Here is a 7,234-nt window from a genome sequence, read left to right as displayed (position 1 = left end):
CCCCCCCACACCTCCCCCCTCTCTGCCCTGGACTGGCTCCAAAGTGGAGCTCAGTTTCCCTGTCCCCCCAAACATCAAATATCTGTTGGGTCAAAGGGGGTTGCTGTAATTCATGGCACTTTCTGTAAAGTGCCATGAGTTACAGCGGGGAGCTGCACATCTGTCAGTGCAAAGGCACACATATACATCTAATGTAAACCAGAGTATCTAATTACATTAGCCCTAACTATTGTATTGTCCAATTACAATACATTTTTTTCTATACTGCATTTCGATTTTGTATTTTTTCATGAAAATTAATGTTCTGGAGTAGAAATATGTAGCATCTGGCCAGCATGTCCCCAAGTCACATATTCACAATAATGCTTAGAGCCTCTCACTGCATTCCTAGTGTGCAGTTAGTCTCCACTTGCCCCCTGTGAGGAAGTCAAATGGAAGGTTAAGCCTATAAAGATGTTACTAGATTGTTATTTTTCACACATGCTCTTTGAAGTTGTTCTGCTGCGTTTAATCTCTTCAGGGATTCAGATCAGTTCAGTGGAAAAGAACTGAAGAAGATCAAGCTGTGTTTTGTGTGTGTTTAGCATTCATTGTATATTACCAGCCTAAGAGACCAGATTCCCAGTTATCCTGTGCCCTGTGTAATCCTCTGACTCAGTGCAAGGTAAGGCAAAGTTCCTGCTAATCAATACCAGTCTGATTAAATTTTACACTCATTTTGTTCTACAGTAAAAATGCAGGGCAATTGAAAATCCACCTTAATTAATTTTAGCGTTAATTACATGATACCATTGCCCTGCTCCTTGTGCAGTCATGTACACCTGGTTGAAGTGGGTATGAAATGCTACTGGTATGATTTATGCCCACTTTGCACTCCTGTCACATAGCTGTATAAGGGCAAAGCAATGAAAAATCAAGCACACTGATTACACGTATATGGCAAAGTTAAATGGTTGAACGTGTTTTGATTGAAATACTTTGTACATTTGGGGTGATCAAGTTGATCTGATGCCAGGCCAATCAAAGTACCTTGCAGACAAGTCGTGTGAAAGACAGTAACATAGAGAAGACAAATTGTGCACATCAGAGTGCATGACAGATTAAAGCTCTAATCCTGCAGACCTTCCTTGTCCAAACAAAGATTACTCCAAGAACGGCGCTGTTGAAGTAGATGTAGCACGTTATGTAAGGGCATGTCTACGCTGCAGTCTGGATAGGTTACCTGAACAAACTGAGTACTTGCTTGGGAGAAAGCTAGTCGTAGCAGCATGAAGCATGCTATGAACTAACAGCCTGTATATTTACCCAGTTCCTTGATGATTACAACACAGACCTACCCTTTCACTTATTCAGGGCTCAATTACTTTGATGCATTAGTTAGTTAGAGACATTAAATACAAATAAAAGATTTAAGTGCATCCCAGTCTGCAGATCCTCGCTGCCTGTGGCTCACCCCTCCCTTCCCCCAAGAAGCAGCATAGTTTCTGCAGCAATACCTGTGCTTCTGGAGGGAGCTGTTGGCTGGGTGAGCCCTGGCAGGATGCTTCAGTACAGCTGTGATGGAGCGCAGAGCCAGTGTGGAAGTACGTGCCTTCCTGCAGATGTTCCTGTACTCTGACAGGATTGTGGTGAGCTTTGTAGCCTGTTCAGTGAGGGGAGGAAGAGTGCAAATCCTACCTTTCTCCAGTTCTTCATGAGAACAGGCTCACAAAGCTTTATCCCAGCCCTGTGGATTTTGCATTTGGGAATGAAAGGCCCTAAAACCTACATGAGTTGTTAACACTATAACTGGCTCAAGGAGCCCTCCAAAACAGCAACTCCCCCTTTCCGTGAAAGCTGTTGAAAGTTATGTCTGTGCAACCTCAGACATAAAAAAAACCAAAACAAAAACCTGCAAGATTTAATAAGCAAAACTTTCAAACAGGCCAGAATTGAATATCTTTTCTTTTCCTGGCTGGATGCTATATAATTACTTCAATCCGTTTTACTCTTCAGCTCCTCTACCAACTTCTGACTAAAGTGGCATCATTTTGAAGGCTACTACTCTCTCACTTCCATTTAGCAATATGTTATCCAGATATGCCTACAGAATGGATTGCCAAGGATCACACTCAGAACATGTATTTAAAGAAACTTTTAATGGTTCTTCTCTGAAGTGACTGCAAATACAGTTCCTTATTCAACAGATTGGTAGCTGCTGGCTCCAGTGACACAAGCAAGTTTCTCTACGTTGTACTCTTACTCGGGATCATTGCAGCCGAGAGAAAGAAGTGGGATTCCTTCCATCTCAGGCATTAGGAGGATTATTGCTAAATTCCAACTGGTTATACCCCATTGGAGACAACAGTTTTGCACATCAGAAATGCCATAATGTGAAGGCAATGAATTTGCACAGGTGTAACAAGGGGCTTAATTTGACCTATAGATTCTGCATTATTGATGACCAGGGATCTGGGTTTTCAGTTTGGTGCAGAAAAACATGGCAAAACGTGGATTTTCTCTTTTAAAGGATTAAAGGAAAAAAACCCAGGAAACCCCGGGTTTCCCCTTGCAAGCTGGCAGAGTTCCAGCCTGCAAGGGGCTGCTTGGTACTGGGGAAAGCAGGGAACTAGGGTCACCATGTGTGTGTTGTGTGCATGGCAGCCGTGCAGTGTGGTGTAGTGCAGATCCCTCCAGGTAAGTCTATGCACATAGGGGACACATGGGAGGATGGAGGGCACAGGCAGCATGTTATGGGGCACGTGGCCCCCCCAAGATTTGTGCCCACAGTGGGACATGAGGCTGCAGTCTGGCTGGGCCAGGAGCTGCCTCCACAGCCCAGTGGGCAGGACCCAGTGCAGTAGGGAGCACCATGCTGCCATGACCACCAAGGTGTGGCACCCCTACCCACCCAGCAGCAGCAGGGGGCACAACTCCCCACTGCCACTGTGCCTCACTTTGGCAGCCATGGTGGCACAGCACTCCCACACCAGGTCCAACCTGCTGGGCCATGGAGCTGGTATGGCCAGGCTGCAGCTGCACGCCCCACTGTGGGCCTGGGGAGGCATGTGCCCCCAAACGTTCTGCCTATGGCCCTTAGGCTAAAGTTCTCATATAATCACCATGATAGTTAGTTTGTGGCCGTTACTTCCTAATACATGTCAATTAGTTCATCACTGTGATGGACCTAGTCAGTTGAAATCAGTCATTTCTCTGGTTAGAGCTGTCCAGGTAAATGTTACCAACTCATTTGGCACAGACTGGTCTTTTGGTTGGAGTCTCATCAGAAAATCCAGTGACACTGAGCTACTAAGACTGAAATGTCCTTTCTTATGTAGTAACAAGGTGAAACACTGGCTGATCATTGGGTGAAGCTTGTAATGCTGCTGCCCATACTGCAGACAGGACACTCCAGGGCTGGCTGCTCTTTCCAGGAGAGCTGAGTTCAGTCACCCAGTCCCTTCTGTTAGTATTTTGCTTTCTGAATGACCCTATTGAAAAATAAATGTGTGAAGTTCTTGTTCATTAAAAGAGAGGGTGGCAGAATCTGTACCAAAAAAATTGTATAATGAATGTTCTTATTTATTCAGTTAAAAAATCCAAATTAAAAACAGCCTGTGACATACTTTTTATTCTCTCATTTGGATTATTTAGAGAGCACTTTATAATAACCTGAACTTTTCTCTCCACTTCTAAAAATTTAGATTTTACTTCTGCATAAATTGGATCACTTCTAGTGTCTGTCATCTCGAGGAAGGAAAAAGGAAAGGAAAATGGTGATTAAAGTACCAAGTTGATAATCTCTGTGGCAATTTTTTGTAAGCATCTCTGGACTCTGCGTGTTTTTATTATACTTGTAAATCGCTTCTAAACAACAGCAGCCCGGAGAAACAACTGAAAATGGTTAAATTCTGGGACAGGTATTCTGTAATGAGAAAACTGCCTGGAAAGAAGTGCCTTAGAACGTAATGGAATAAGCTGTTTTATAACTATTAGTTATTTTATAACTGCCAGCCACCATCGTTACAAAACAAGTTGAATAACATCAAAAAGTCATGTTGGGCAGCGTCTGGGATGATTTGTATAACAGTGTTCATACATGTCATCTCTCCAAACACATTGTTCTGCTGCCTCCCAGTAGCTACTCTAGTGGGATTGACAGAATCACTGTGCCCTCTAGCGGCTGACAGGGAAACAGGTCTGTTTTCAAATACAGGCAGTCCTCGGACTTACAACACAATTGGTTCCTGAAAACTGCATCTTAAGTTGAAATGTAACTCGGAACCAATTTTCCCATAGGAACAATGTTATAAATGGTAACTGAACCAAGGCCCAATACTCTATTTTCACCAAAAATAACCCAGAATTTTGTACTCAATCAATTACAGACGAGTAATATAGCTACATTAATGTATTTGTATTCTAAATAGCAATCATATTGATTTGGAAGGACTTCTTTGGGGTGACTTTGATGGACTTTTTGAAGGGCTCTTGCCTGGAGTCTTCTGCAGGTTTTCCTGGAGTCTCTCTTAAAGAAGGTGTCTAAGGAAGCTTGGACAGATGTTCTCCTCTTTCGCTTGTAAATTTCTCTGTAGCAGCTGCACGTGTCGGATATGTCCCTATTCACTGTTGCACTGCGTTCAATGTTGGGGTCATGTTCCTCAAACAAGGACACAGCAGCTTCCAAGTGTTGAAATGCCTCAGCCAACACTTTTGTGGTCAAGACTTGAGGAGTCTTTTCAACAGTGGGTGCATCTTCTTCCTCTACCACTTTTTGCTTTTTCAATTCAATGAGGTCCTCGTTAGTTAATTCTGCAGAATGTGAAGCCAGTAACTCATCAACACCTTCTGGTCCAGCTTCGTACCCTGGCATGGATTTCTTCTCTTTGATAATGTAGGTTCTTGATGGCTTTTTCCCCCCCCCAAAAGAGCCCACTTTTGTCAACATTAAAAGCTTGCTGAGCACAATACCACCCTCTTCAGTGATTTCAGTCAATGTCTCAGGAAAAGCACGAGCTGCCTCCTCATCAGCACTGGTAGCTTCAACTGAGACCTTGATGTTATGCAAATTGGCTCTGGCTTTAAAACGCATAAACCACCCCCTACTTGCAATAAAAGGCTCAGCATTACAACTCTCCCCCTGTTGTTTCTTTAGATCATCATAAAAACTCCTAGCCTTTTCCTGAATTAGGCCTAAACTCACAGGAAGACAGCGTCGATTTTGATCCTCCAGCCAAACAATTAACAGTTTTTCAACCCTAGCACTAAGTCCAACATGCTGCTTAGTTATCACAGTTGACTGCATAGGAGCCGAGCCCTTACTATGTTCCTGAATTCTTACCTTATCTTTGGATATCCCCACGATAGTCATTTGGGGGATATCCAAAGCTCTACTGATTTCAGTTGGCGTCTCACCTTTCTCAGACCTCCTAATTATTTCCATTTTTGTTTCCCTAGTAATTGCTCTACATTTCTTAGAAGCATCACTTGCACCAGATTTATGCTTTTCTGCCATTATTATGGGCAAAGACAATAAATTTTAAGAAAAAAAGTGTAGAAACGCAATTCACCACATAAAAATGGCATCAGAACAGCAACTGAGCATCTTGAGTCAGGGAGCTGGGTGGCACAGCGAATTGGCGCCGGGAAATAGGGGGCACCGCAAACGTGTTTGCTGGCATCGCGTTGTGTTGTAAAGTCAAAACCGACGTTGAAAAGTTGAAACGGGGTGTCAATTTGTAAACAGCATGCTGTTCGTCATATCTTGAACATCGTAAAGTCGAGGAGTGCCTATACAGTAAATAAATGGTGAATCTAACTAATTATCAGACCATTACAATTAGGAGGCTTAATTAGGTATCAGCTGTACAGCGCTATAAAGAACCGTATAAATGCTAACTTAGTATTTATGTTAAAATATATCAATTGATATTTATTTTTATGCCAATAAAAATTCTCAATGATTAAAAAGTATGTGTAGGGACCTACCAAATTCACAATTTTCAGGGAAACCACAGATTTGGTTGATCTCCAAAAAAAAAGACTGGTCCCCACAAAAAGGTGTGAAATGGGTGAGCAAGCAGGAAAAAGGAAAAAAAGGGAGCTGCAAAAGAGAAAGTGGCAGGAAGCCCTGGCACCCTGAAGCACTAGGGGAGGGGGAGGGGTGAAGATGCAAATCGGAGGCTGAGCCCTTGACATTCAATCCAGGAGCCAGTCCAGGAACCTGCAACGCCTAACCTCCTGCTTTGCTTTGATTTTTTTGTTTGTTTGTTTTGCATTGCAAATGCCCAGCCCAGCCCAGCTCTGCCTGCCTACCCACCCACTGGTCAAGCCTTCCACCAAAACCATTAACCCCATCCTAGACTGCTCTGTAATGCATCAATTAATGGCTTCCATGGGCTTAATCCTTTCATCAACCCCATGGGACCCATTAATTGACACATTAACAAGCCCCAGTTTGAGGCCATCTGGCAATCTCTCAGGGAGGCAGGACTTCCAGGGCCCCTCAGCCAAAGACACGGGCCCACTGTGCTCCACTGCGAAAGTGGCACCGATGCTACATTGGGACTACAAAACTGATTCAGTTAATGGCTTCCACAGGGTTGATCAAACTCGTAGACACCATTAACTGCATCTTAGACTGCTTAATAATGTGGCAATTAATGGCTTCCATAGGCTTAATCCCCTGATTGAGCCTGGGGAAGCCATTAATTGCCACAGTAACAAACCCAGGTTTGGGGCCATCTGTCATAGAATCATAGAAGTAGGGTGGGAAGGGACCTTGTAGATCTTCAAGTCCGACCCCCTGCCTGGGCAGGAGGAAAACTGGGCTCAAATGACCCCAGCCAGGTAGGCATCGACCCGCTTCTTAAAGACCCCCAGGGTAGGAGCCAGCACCACTTCCCTTGGAAGTTGGTTCCAGATCCTAGCCGCCCTGACTCTGAAGTAGTTCTTACAGATGTCTAATCTAAACCTACTCTCCAACAACTTGTGGCCGTTATTCCTTGTTATCCCGGGGGGCGCTAGGGGAAACAAGGTCTCCCCCAAACCCTTCTGGTCCCCCCTAGTGAGTTTATAGACAGCCACAAGGTCCCCCCTCAGCCTTCTCTTGTGAAGGCTGAACAGGTTCAGGTCCCGTAGCCTCTCACTGCAGGGTCTGCCCTGCTGTCCCCGGATCATGCGGGTGGCCCTCCTCTAGACCCTCTCAATGTTGTCCACATCCCTCTTGAAGTGGGATGCCCAGAACTGGATACGG

Source organism: Alligator sinensis, unplaced genomic scaffold (assembly GCF_000455745.1).
Source record: "Alligator sinensis unplaced genomic scaffold, ASM45574v1 scaffold970_1, whole genome shotgun sequence".
Taxonomy (NCBI): Eukaryota; Metazoa; Chordata; order Crocodylia; family Alligatoridae; genus Alligator; species Alligator sinensis.
Note: the sequence above shows the minus strand (reverse complement) of the source record.